Source organism: Nasonia vitripennis (assembly GCF_009193385.2).
Source record: "Nasonia vitripennis strain AsymCx chromosome 1 unlocalized genomic scaffold, Nvit_psr_1.1 chr1_random0002, whole genome shotgun sequence".
In the NCBI taxonomy this organism is placed as follows: Eukaryota; Metazoa; Arthropoda; class Insecta; order Hymenoptera; family Pteromalidae; genus Nasonia; species Nasonia vitripennis.
The window spans coordinates 328,905-342,534 of NW_022279588.1; the positions used below are offsets into that span (position 1 = coordinate 328,905).

General features: G+C 30.5%; 1 protein-coding gene across 11 annotated transcripts in view; it reads left to right on the forward strand.

Moving 5' to 3' along the window:
* The window catches only part of Nos (nitric oxide synthase), a 1,339,001-nt gene that overhangs the window by 164,418 nt on the left and 1,160,953 nt on the right, over positions 1–13,630 (forward strand). For 3 of the 11 annotated variants that reach the window (XM_031920929.2, XM_031933733.2, XM_032601213.1), the window contains exon 1: positions 5,423–5,727. The gene's annotated coding sequence lies outside the window, so the exon portion shown is untranslated. 11 annotated transcript variants of the gene reach the window in all.

A 13,630-nucleotide genomic window follows, 5' to 3' on the forward strand; every position in this document is an offset into this window, starting at 1 on the left:
TGCTAAAGTATGCCAAAGTGCACTTTGGCACACTTGGACACACATGGGTATTTCAGAAACAAACATCGCTTTTTCGACAAAGTACGGCACAGCATAGCATAACAGCATAGCACACTTTATTACACTTTGGTCACTATAGCACACTTTGGCACACTTCGGTACAGGAGATATATCCCGCCACCTGCGCGCCAATACATTGCCACTGCACGAAGTCGTCATATCGACGGCATGCCTGGAGCTTAAAGTCCCCCTACTGAAAAAAATCAGATGACAATCAGCTGATAATCGGCTGATAATCAGCTGATAATCAGTTGATAATCATGCTATAACGTCAGCTGATTATCAGGTGATTTCAGATCAATATTTTTATTAAAGCTGATAGTTATAAATATGCGTTTATATAAGATAAAATGTTAATGATAATCAAGTGATAATCAGGTGATAATTATTCAAAATTTGTAATCTTTAATATATTTCTCATAAGTTGTTTATCATTAGTAAAATGTATAAATTTCACATAATGAAGGCCAGTACTGGTGTTACCATCAGGATGATAACACAAAAACTCTGGCTGTGAGGTCCAAAATTTTTATTTTTCAACACTTAAAAATTTTTTTATTTTAATTAAATTATCGAAAAACAAAAATATTGGAGCTTACAGCCAGAGTTTTCGTGTTATCATCATGATGGTATAACACCAGTACTAGCCCTCATTATGTAAAATTCATAAACCATACTTATTTTAAACAACTTATGAGAAATATATTAAAGATTACAAATTTTGAATGATTATCACCTGATTATCACCTAATTATCATTAACATATCATCTCATATAAACGCATATTTATGAACGAATATGAACTATCAGCTTTAATAATAATATTGAGCTGAAATCACCTGATAATCAGCTGACGTTTTGGCATGATTATCAACTGATTATCAGCTGATTATCAGCTGATTGTCACCTGATTTTTTTCAGTAGGGCCAGTTAAAGTACTTAACAATAAATAATTAAAAAAAAAATTCTAGCGTCGGTATGATTAGAAAATGAGGTTTAACACAGAGAGGATAATGGTTAAATAATTAATGTGGATTTATTTGTCTTCTATGTACAGCTATTATTATTGGAAGTACCATCTGGATGGTACTTCCAATATTGGCAACTATTTTACATTTGGATGCTATTTAAACATTTTTTATAAATTGTTTAAATAATTTTTATTAAAGTTTTTCAAAACGTTTTACAAACATTTTATGCACGTTTTTAAAACCATTATAAAATGTCATATAAACGTCATACAAACCCTTTACAAAAACGTTTTTCAACTGTCTTTAGAACATCACATTCGTTTGATGAAAGGGTTAATTGCTTATTATAACTCAAAAAAGCGGACATTTCCAACGTTTTTAAAACGTTAATAAAACGTTTTTTAAACTAGATTTACAAACGTTAAAATGGTTTAGAGTAAAACGTTTTTAAACGGTTCTGTGCTATCAGGGTATCGTCTCATCACCGCTAGTGGTCATGTGACTCCCACGCACATACCGCGAAGAGGGGAGGCATACAGGTGTGCGTCCCCTCACACACTTATTACCGCGCTCACTCATTCTAGCGCGCACTATACTACATATCATTATTCTCATATTGAACTTAGCCTGAACTTGGCAGTATACTTTGAACTTGGCTTGAACTTGATAATGTACAATACAAATGTACCATATTTTAACACGGTAAAACTTGAACTTGGATCCTTTGGGTTAGTAAGCTGAAGTTCTACCACTGAGCCACAAGAACTTGTTACAGTTAATACAAAAATTTAGACTGATATACTTCAAGTAGCTTTAGATACTTAAGGGGTCCAGCCTGGGTTAAATCCTACTTAAAAACAACAAAATATCCGTCAGTAATTTTTTTTTCTTTTTACATAAATTAAAAAACAAAAAAAATCTACTGAAAATATTTACAATATAAACTATTTCCACCAGAAAATATGATATATATACGTACCTAATCATTGACTAAAATCCATGACATTTTACTAATTAAATAAGCGTTTTTAGTCAGTTGCCACGGGTTTGTGAAAGATCCGGACCGTCTTCTTTACTTTACCCGGGCTAAAATCTACCTTAAACATGCCCCCTCAGACCTAATGAAAGACATTTCTAAAAAATATTGATTAAATATTATTATCTATACGATGTATACCTAGCTAATAAATTTAATTGATATTTTTAACACTGTAATAGTTGATAACGACATTTAATTAAATTTTTTTAGAAATGTCTTTCATTAGGTCTGAGGGGGCATGTTTAAGATACATTTTAAGCCTGGGTAGAGTAGAGAAGACAGTCCGGATCTGTCACAAACCCGTGGCAAGTGACTAAAAACACTTATTTACATAGTAAAATGTCATGAATTTTGGTGAGTGATTTTGTATGGTGATATATATAAATTTTTCAGTGAAAAGAGTATATATTGTAAATATTTTCAGTAGATATTTTTTGTTTTTTAATTTATGTGAAAAGAAAAATTTTATAACGAACGAATATTTTGTTGTTTTTTGCAGGATTTAACCCAGGCTGGACCCCTTAATACTTTTACAATATTAATGAACTGCTTTAAGGCAATTGCTCCTAATTGCCTTAAAGCTGCTGTCCGATGTTAATATTCCAAAAACCTGCCCCTACAGAGAAATTCGCCGGGAATCCAGGTTTTGTAGACGTTGTCCAAAAATTTTCTAAATCCTCACTTTTCGAAAAACCCATGTGTCTCAAAATGTGCCAAAGTGTGCCGGAGTATGTCAAAGTATACCAAGGTATGCTAAAGTGTAGTAAATTTCTAAATTTGAACACTGTGACATTATGACACACTAGAGCACACTTTGGCACAAAATCCATTTCCACTAGGGTACATAAAACTTTTTAAATAAAGCTTGCGAATGAAAAACCAAGTCTGTAGCGCCGTAGTGTTAAGTTTAATGAATCGTTTTATCAAAAGAAAAATTTGATCGAACTTTCTGTTTTTCTAGAAGTTTGGAAAAACAAAATACCCCGTGGCGGATTTGCGAAGCTTTGGAGCCAACATCCTCTTAAGTGGGGTTGCCGATTTAGGTGTTACTATCCGCATTGTAACACATTCTTCGACAACCCCGCTTAATAATTTTGCATTTTAAAGAATATTATTTTATTAAATTAAAATTTATAGCACTCTAATCTCAAAATGCTAACTTTATTGTCGATTTTGAGGTTGCCGTTCTATAAATATCATATGAGACTGTTGTGGGAGGTCTGTTTTTACCTTGCTCGATTTTCGAAAAACCTCGAGCAAGGTAGAAAACTATCTTCCACAACATCAGTGTCATAATATACTATAAAAAATTTATTTTAGAGGAATCGCACGATTGATCGTTTGGCTAATCACGCCAAAAGAAGTTCGATAGATTAATGCAATTAATCACGCAATCATTGCTACGATTAATTACGCGAATAATCACACAACTAATCTCAAGATTTTTTTCAGTAGGGAATAAAATTGTAAAATTTAAAGTAAAATTTCCCGTAATATTTTACACACTAGCGAATTTAGACGCGCTCTGCGCGTTCTTTTTATCGTATAATATATTTTCTTAAGGGGACACAACACTTTCGAATGTTTAGAAATGATTAGGCGATGAAAAAACTGAGTTTTCCGGTTATTGTGGCACCTTTTTGTGTGTACAACATATTCTAAACATTAAAATTAAAATCCCTGCATTCATATGAAGGTTTTAGCATGATAAAATTAAAGGTATTTATGCTAAATATATCTGTGAAAAATTTCAAATAATTTAAAATTAAATTTGTCTCAGTATTCTTTTTATACCTAGGTTTTAAAGGTGTTGGGTCCCCTAAATATACGTTTTTTAAGGTTAGAAATTCATACATTTTTACAGATCACGTGACAATATGAACAGATAATCAGAACGGCTCTTTACTATCCTTAAAGATGGCGCGATCAATTTTTTTTAGATATGATTAATCTTGACGTACAACATTTTGTCAAATTTTACAACTTTGTTAATGACCTTGAAACTTTACATGAAAAAATTCAAAATATTTACATTAAATTTTATGTAAAATATTATCTTAATATTTTCAACACCGCGTACTTCTTGTAGTCTCCAGACTCTAGAGTAAGAGCTGTCTGTTGTAGCCGAGTCATTATGGTTATAGTAATCAATGTTATTTTTCTACGCGCCTGTTAGCCCTGCCGGAAAAGGTCGATATAAGTTGATTAAATCACTCATCGACTTGAATAGTGAATCTTAATTCCACTTTTTGCATTAAAACTTGATAAAACGTGATAAAATACGATAAAAATCTATATAAGTCGATTAAACTTAATGAGAAAAATTACAATTGAAGTTGATAGAATTTCAAGAAGATCATGGTCTATATTTATTAATTGTAATTTTTCATATTGAGTTTTATCGACTTATATCGATTCTTATCGTTTTTTATCTTGTTTTATCGAGTTCTAATGCAAAAAGTGGAATTAAGATTCACTATTCAAGTTAATTGAAATCTTATCGACTTCAATGGTGAATTCTAATTGATTTCAATCGATTTCTATTTACTTTTTTCAGCAGGGAGGCCCGTTACACGCTAAAAAGAACAAAGAACAGGAACAGTTACAGGAACAGATATTAAACGATAACATGGGTTTGTATATCAATTTATATGAGGATCCTCGAACAGGAACAGATAGAAGGAACAGCGCGCTGTTATATATGTATATATGCTCTAAGATTTGTTCTACTTCTTCATATTTGTTCCTTCCTTTTCTGTAGAAGACCTTTTATGTTGCACCATGAAAACCAGGAGCATAAACACAATGCTATATAGCTTTTTTCCACACTTTCATACAGTGTTCCGGAATTTTAAACGGCAGAAGCGGTGACGGAAATTTTTTTATATATAGAAATAATACAACTTTCATAAAAACAAATAGAACTAAAGCATAAATTATTTAAAATGCTCATTATATCATTTGCACAATATTATATTATAAAATGCACATAATAATATTATAAAACAGTGTATATAAAAAACAAAAATTATAGTTCTTTTCTCAATTGTGCATTAATGCGTATATTTTACACATATATCGCTACTTGCATACACAACAATTAAGAGTGCAATATATTATCCTAAGGCAGCTTTATTGCAGTGACTTAATAGATTTTAATTATTTTTATTTATGAATATTACTTTTATAATCTATTTCTATTGCAATTAAAACATGTAAACAAGAGTCATAACTACATTTGGCTCATGCACTATTGACAGCAACGCCGCCTGCCTGTACAAAATTGTATACTATAAATCTAGTGACTTTCCTATCTAGTTCGTTCTCCTGCACTCATTCTGGTCCCTAGTCTTCATGTGTTACATGTCCATTGTCCTCGTGACGTTTTGCTGTGCCTTACGATGTTGTTTATACGATTTCACGACGGAATTTATGATCGTATCTTTGGATAAAAACGTGCAAGAACGTGCGAGACATTTTGTATCAAAAACGTGCAAGGACGTGCGAGAAATTAACACAGAGTACGCACGATGTTGTTGATACGATTTCACGACGGAATTTATGATCTTATCCACGAGTCTAAACTAAATAAAAGAAAAAATAAAGCCAAATATAAAAATGGCATTCTTTATCCCTGCAGTATAATTATGCAAAGTGGTAAGTATGTTTTTTCATTAATTTTTTATTTAATGATTATTATCATATTATGTTCATAATTTATTTTTTGTTTGTCTAATTTATATATTCTTCTAGGAGTTTTAATTCGTAGATACTTATAAACTTTAAGTAGATATTTATCTCTAAAAAAAAACTTTTAAGCAAAGTAAAAAGGTTAGGCGAGTTTGATATATTGCACATTATCATGCATGTTAATAAAATAACTTAACAAAATAAAATAATTTTGTATACTACTAAATTAGAGATCAAAAACCAACTGAGATCAATTAAAGAAGGCAATTTTTTTGTTTACAATAAAATGACATTTCCAAAAACAACTGAGATCAATAAAAAAAAGTCAAGTTTGTATTAATTATTTTATTTTATTCACAATACAACAAACAAAAAATCTTTGTGTTTTATTGAAGGCTAAGACAAATGATTGCTGATTTTAACTTAAGTAATATATTGATCAATTACAAACAACTCAAGATACTACGTAACTTGCCATGCCCGTTTCACTTTATTCATGGTGTTGTCTAATTGCAATGTGTAGCTTTCTGCATATTTAACTTGTGTACACAAACTTCATTGTTATTTTTATTATTATATATATAATAATAAATTTGTAATGTAGATTACTAAATGTAATTGAACAAAAAAGAATTCAATAAATCATTTTTTCCTTTTGTAAAAAAAAAATATATAGAAATTTTAGTCATGGAAATTGTATTCATTTAAAAGTAGAAAATATGCACTAACAATTACTTTTAAAATAGTATTCATGAAATTCTGCATACTTTAAAAGATTTGTAAAAAGTTAAAAACATGAACAAACTTGGTATAACGTTGTAGCGTTTAAAAAAAAATTTCGTTGTTCACCTATGAATAAAGTGAAACGGGCATGGCAAGTTACGTAGTATCTTGAGTTGTTTGTAATTGATCAATATATTACTTAAGTTAAAATCAGCAATCATTTGTCTTAGCCTTCAATAAAACACAAAGATTTTTTGTTTGTTGTATTGTGAATAAAATAAAATAATTAATACAAACTTGACTTTTTTTTATTGATCTCAGTTGTTTTTGGAAATGTCATTTTATTGTAAACAAAAAAATTGCCTTCTTTAATTGATCTCAGTTGGTTTTTGATCTCTAATTTAGTAGTATACAAAATTATTTTATTTTGTTAAGTTATTTTATTAACATGCATGATAATGTGCAATATATCAAACTCGCCTAACCTTTTTACTTTGCTTAAAAGTTTTTTTTTAGAGATTTCATATCTTTTTAAGCGACCTTATTAAAGTATCTCAAGTTTGTTATAAAAATGAAAACCATAATAATACGCAATGCATCAAACTCGCCTAACTTTTGTACTTTGGTCAAAAGTTTTTTTTTTGAGATTTCATGTCTTTTAGAACAAAGGTATTAAAACACATTAAATTTGTTCTAAAAATAAAATGTAAACATTTTTAGCACCTCTTGGCCATTGTTTTTTAGTAACATCATTATCGCTGATGTTAAACCACTGATTATGTTGTCGTAACATATTAGTATAATGACCCTGAGAAATATTACCATGGTGAAATATCCCACTTGCAACCCTATACTTTTTACCATTGATGTCAACCTTAGCTAATGGTATTCCATTTATTTTTAAATTCGTTATTTTTACAATATCGTTATCATCAGTACGATCAAATAACATCAATTGTAAAATCACCAATGTATTACTGATTACGTAATCAGCTTTTTTAATCTTTTTTAACTGACAACCGTTATCACAATAATTTTCAATATCTTGCCAATTGCCAATATTATAATCTATGATTTGTTGTAATGTACAAACTCGAAAATCTGGTAAGAAAAGATTAACGATATAATTATTAGATGTATTACTATGTTGTCTTTCATCGCATCCAGGACATCTGATTGTTTCAATTAGTTGGTTATTCAGAATATTTTGTAATATAAGTGACTTATTGCATAGACTTAATAAAAATTCTGCCACATCTTGCTGCGTATCGGTTTGAAATTCTTCACCAGCGAACTCTCTTAATTTTTGAATATCGACATTAGTTTTATTAATATATTGTTGAAATACTAATTTGACAGTGTCTGTATGGCTATGTTGTAATAATATTCTTCTAATAGTTGTTGAATGAAATAAGCTTTGTGCACAGGCATTGGCATAGCAAGAAACTCCATCATTGTTAGGTAAACCAGAAATATCCGAAGTACTATCGGAAATATGATTTAAATTACTTTCAGCGTCTGTCAATAATTCATTTTTTTTTATACACCATCGCGTATCATACACTTTTAAACTTTGAATTTGTTTGCGATCTTGTGGAATATCAAAGCTATTTAGATCTGGTCGATATTCTTTTCGTAATCTATTATACTCAAGAATAGCTGTCATGTCTGCAGTGCAACACGAAGGATCAAAGTTAATAAGATGCAAACCTTCTAAAGTAGTTACTCTAGAAGCTGCAACGTACGTTTGACCATTACTAAATACATTGTTTCCTGCTTCAACGACAGCATTTGTCAAGCTTAACCCTTGACTTTTATGAATTGTTATTCCATAACTATTACAAATTGGAAATTGTTCTCGAGTGATAGATATTTTATCCATGATAATAAATTTATATTCCAATCGAGGTATTTCATGTTCTTTTCCGGACTGTAATACAATGCGTATACTTGTAATCTCCGTAGATCTATCTTTAGAAAGAGAAACTACAGTGCCGATTGTTCCGTTTACTAACCCAATAGAAACATCAATATTCCTTCTTAACATAACTTTAGAACCGATTTTAATTGTAATTACGCGATCAATACCACAAAAATTGTCTTCATCGTCGTTCAATAATTTCAAGACTTTTTTTTGTAGATTTTTTTCACATTTGTATGAATCTTTGGCAACAAGATTAATTTCTTCTGAATCAATGGTAAGCATCATTGCTTCATTAATGGCATTGCACATTTTTTGGTAGGTAATAAGCACACTGTATCTACTGGTAATTTTTTTAAATAATTACATAATTCTTGAATATTCTTCGAGTAATCATTACTTGTAAAATCAATTTTTCTTGTTTTCAGTACATTTATATCAGAATGAGTCATAAAACCTAATCTAATACGCGAAAGAATTTCTGAGTATGCTTGATCATTTTTTTGTCTCATGTTGATTGTTAATTCATCATATTCGAATAGCTCCCACAAATTAAAAGTAATCATCGATTTGATATACTTATCAATTTGTTTTTTTTTCATTCCAACAAATACAAAATCTTCGCGAACTGGAGGAAGTTGCAGCAAATCACCAAAAACAAGAACGTTAATTTTCCCAAACCATCCATCCTCAGTATCAGATGTATCGAATATCTCAGTTAAACGCAAATGAATATACATGAAAGTAATATTCGATACCATCGATATTTCATCTATAATAATCAAGTCAACATTCTGCAATGTCTGTCTTATTTGTTTTAAAGCTGGTCCAGATAATTCTTTATACTCTGCTGTGCCGCCGTGTTCTACTGGAAGTTGCAATAATCTGTGAATTGTAAGTCCTTGGATATTATATGCAGCAATTCCAGTAGGAGCTGTGACGGCTGTATCTTTACAACGGTGTATTTTATTCCATGAAACTAAATTTTCAATGACAAAACTTTTACCCGTTCCTCCAGGACCGCTTACAAACATTCTTAGTATTTTACTATTTGATTGTATAACTGAAGTTATTTTGTTGAAAACTCTTAGCTGGTCTGTATTAAATTTCGCAATCGAGTTTTGTAGGTCTTGTTTACTAATAATAGCTTTTTCTACAACAGCTTGAAAATCATTCATAGCATTTTCTACTTCAATCGGTACACAGCCATCAGGTATATGAGCTGAATTTTTGGGCGTATCTGCTACACTTTGTTCTAATTGATTCTGAATTAATTTATTCATATTATCCATAGCTTCTTGTATAATTGTACATTTATCATGGTACTTCATCGCTTGTGCTAGCTCATGCTGTTGTTTTTTAAAAGATTCACAATATGTTCCGTCAGAACCTTTTAATTCATCTAAATCCCTCCAAGGTTTAAATAATAATAACAACGCATGGTAGTAAGCTTCTAACTGATTATTTGGATTAAACTGATAGTGATTTATTAAATAAGGTTTCTTGCGTTTTTTACAATACAAGCCGTTTGACATTTCATAATACTCAGCTTTGTAAATTGGGTTTTTCTTTGAAATCTCAAACCACTTAGCAAAATCATACAAACATAATGAATCTAATTCCTTTGGTCTGTTGGGATAATGATTATCTATGAAAGAATCATAAAATAAATCTGTTGAATCTTCTGGAAGATTTTTGATTTCATTAAATGGCTTTAGTTTTCTACCCCTTATAATATTAACATTCAACCATTTAACAATTGTTTCGGGATCAGTACTATGCAAAGGATGTCCTAACAAAACATCAGCGGCTTCAATCGCTCCACATTCTCTATGTTGTAAGGCACGTACAGCAAAAGCCCAAAGACGGTTAAACAACGGTTTATTTGATTGTATATCTGCGAAATCTAAATTGCTCTTTTCACCTTTTGTACCATATTTGCTTACGTATTTGGTCAACAAATAAGAAGATTCTCCAATATATTGAGCATCGTTATTTCCTTCCCAAATGAGCAATAGAGCAGGCATATAATCATTAATATTCTGTTCATCTGTTGTTCTAGGTAAATCATAAAATCGAGATTTATTTTTTAATTTATTTCGATTCGAAATAGCAACAGATACGTCTCTTAAAATTATTCTATCAGTTACGGGGCGAGGAAATCCGAAACGACAAGCAGTTGAAAATCCAGTTTTTGTCTGTTTCTTGCGCATACAATAATCGTTGTGTTTGTGCTGTTGATAGGCTAAGACGCGACGATGAAGTTCTGGCGAAATCTGTTTATCTAGAATGTGACATGTTATATGTTGTAAGATAAACTCTTGCACTTCTTCATTCGAACTTGTACCATAAATCGGAGCATCCTGGATCCAAAACAAACAATGATAATGGGGTAATCCTCTACCTTGGTATTCACGGACCCAGTAATAATGTGTAACTTTTCCAATCGGATTTGACTTAGATAGTATATAAGCTAACACAGCTTTGAATTTATTTTGGAAATATCTAGCAGTTGATACCGGGTCTGCAGCTATTAATTGCGAAATAGAACGACTATCATTCCACCCATTTACTTGTTTTATATATTCCGCTAGTGCAGACCACATCCACTCTCCTGGGCTGAAAGTGATAAAGAAAGTAGCAGGTCCGTACTCGCGTGCCATACACCTCAATTCATTACGAACTTTTTTCCAATACGATTCAGTACCTGGCAAACGAGAGAAAATGGTATCTAAATTACCATCTAGTTTATTTTCATTTAACATTTGCAGAAATTCTTTGACCGTGTACTTATACCTTGGATTGATGATATTAAGCATTTGAAATATTCCAGCATTTATTTGTCTCAGTGTATTATTGTAAAGTGAAAAAAACAGATATTGAATATTCAATCTAAATTGTGAATGTTTCGATGCTAATCTACTCTTAATATAATCGAAATCTCTTAAATTAGGCTTTCTTTCAGCATGTTGCCCATATTTTCCGTAAGGATATAAATCAGGAAAGCATTTGAGATCTAAATCTTTTCCTCTGTTATCTAAAGCAGCAGCGGAAACTTGCAACATCTGGTAAAGTGCAGTATCTGATTCATTCTTTTTTTTGTCATGCAAAGGATAAATGGTGTAATGGTCATAAAAAGGGTCCGTCTCAGATTTTTGGGTTAATAACGGACGTACTGGGGGTTCGTTTGGTACTGTATTTGTTTTAGGTGTACATTCTTCTTCTGCGTTTTCATGATTTTCTTCATATTCTAATTGCTCGTGTAGTGTATCCAATAACATTTGGGGATTAGATGGAAGTTCAATTTTTTCATAAATAGAATTATTTTTCTTTAGCCACTGTAACGCCTTCCATACTTTGTTTATATCAATGTAATCTTCCCAAATTTTATTAGCTTTTGTTGGGTGTGTTCGAATCAAGATATATAATTCGTGATCTGCATTAATGGGATCAGTATCAGGACATATCTTTTTTAAAGTCTCTTCTAGTGGTAAAGGTAAATGAAATGTTCTACCAATTACTTTATCAATTTTTACATAATGAGGAATATTTTTATTCATAACGGTATTTAGTTTCGTAATTGTTTGAAAAGCTTTTGCCCTTTGTATTAAAATTTCTCTATCATATTGAGACTTCTAATTTCTTCTGGAACTTCTCCCACAAAAAGGTTATTTAAAATACAGTTGGATGGCATGATATTTTTTCTTAAATTTGTTAAACAAGGTCTGCATATAGAATTATCGGTAATGTTATGCAATTTCTTAAGTTTTTGAAAAAGATTTTCACGTTCTATGCCGAGTAATTCAAAAGCAACATTAGTTGCATTATTCTGATCATAATGTTGAATGTCTCTAGCACAAAATAGTCTTTCGCATGAAATACAAGGAATCGTAGGTGGATCCGTTACTATTTTTGTATATTCCTTGATGCCAATACAAAACTGCTCTTTTAATTCTGATTCATTTAAATTTACTTGATTCAGGTTTTTATTGCTTTTCATAGGTACACCAAGTTTCTTGGATTTTTGTATAATATCTCTTAATAACACTACATCTGCATCATTTAAAGCATTTTCTATGTCCAAAATAAAAGTATACAAATGTTTCAATTCATAAAGAGATCTTTGAATCGTTCGCAAATGAGGATAATGAGATGATAAAACTTGCAACTTTAAAAATTTTGAAGTACATAATAGGGGTTGGTTATAACAAATGTTTGGATGACCAAGCTTATCAATATTGCGTGATTGAGCTGAACATATATCTATAGATAAAAAAAACTTGTAAGCATTTCTGAAAGTCACTTTAAGAATATCTAAAAAAAATGCTTGTAGCTCTGTTAATATATCAATATCGATAGTTTTACAGTAACCATTGCATTCCCAAACTTTACCTTTTTATTTTTTTCTTCAATAATAAGTGGTAAAATATTGGTGGTTTGTCCTTTTTCATTTAAAATAACTTTATTATTAATATTAAAATCGTTAAATAATCCAAGCCGAAAATCATACGCTGCATCAGAAAAATATGGTTCTGAGGAGGAAGTATGTTTAGGAATACCGCATAAAGCAGTTAATGCACAGTCTATATTATCCGTAATAGATATATTACCTAATCGAGTCAATGACAATTCAATTTTATTTTGTAGATTTTTCAACACTTTTCTTACTTTGTTGATATATTCATCTCGAAGATAAATGGAAGTAGATACTAAATTTTCAGCCTCTAATCTGCGTTGTGAAGAAGAAAATGAACAATCCAATTTAATCATAATATTGGTAATAAAATTTTCACTGTTTTTTATTAATTTTATTGTACTATCCTTAACAACATTAATCACATTGTATTTCTTTTTAATTTTGTTCGCCATTGCAATTTTGTTTTTAATTTTATCGTAGTATTTATTTTGTCTTTCTACTAGTTTTTCACGATTATCCTTGTATTTGTTCCTGCGCTTATTCAAAATGTCAGTTTTGTTATTTGAATAATGTATTTTTCTTTTACTTAGTATCTTTTTCTTGTGCGATTCATAATATTTTTTATTTTTTAAACTTGTCTTACTATTAGAATCTAAATAATTGTTTGTCTTTTCACTACATGATTTATTGTAACTTTGAGAGTTTGGATTACAATCAGATTTGTTATTATCATCAATGCTTTTTGTATTGTAATCGTGCGCGTTTATATGGAGTTGTGAACTCGATTCATTATTACTAAGAGAAGAAAT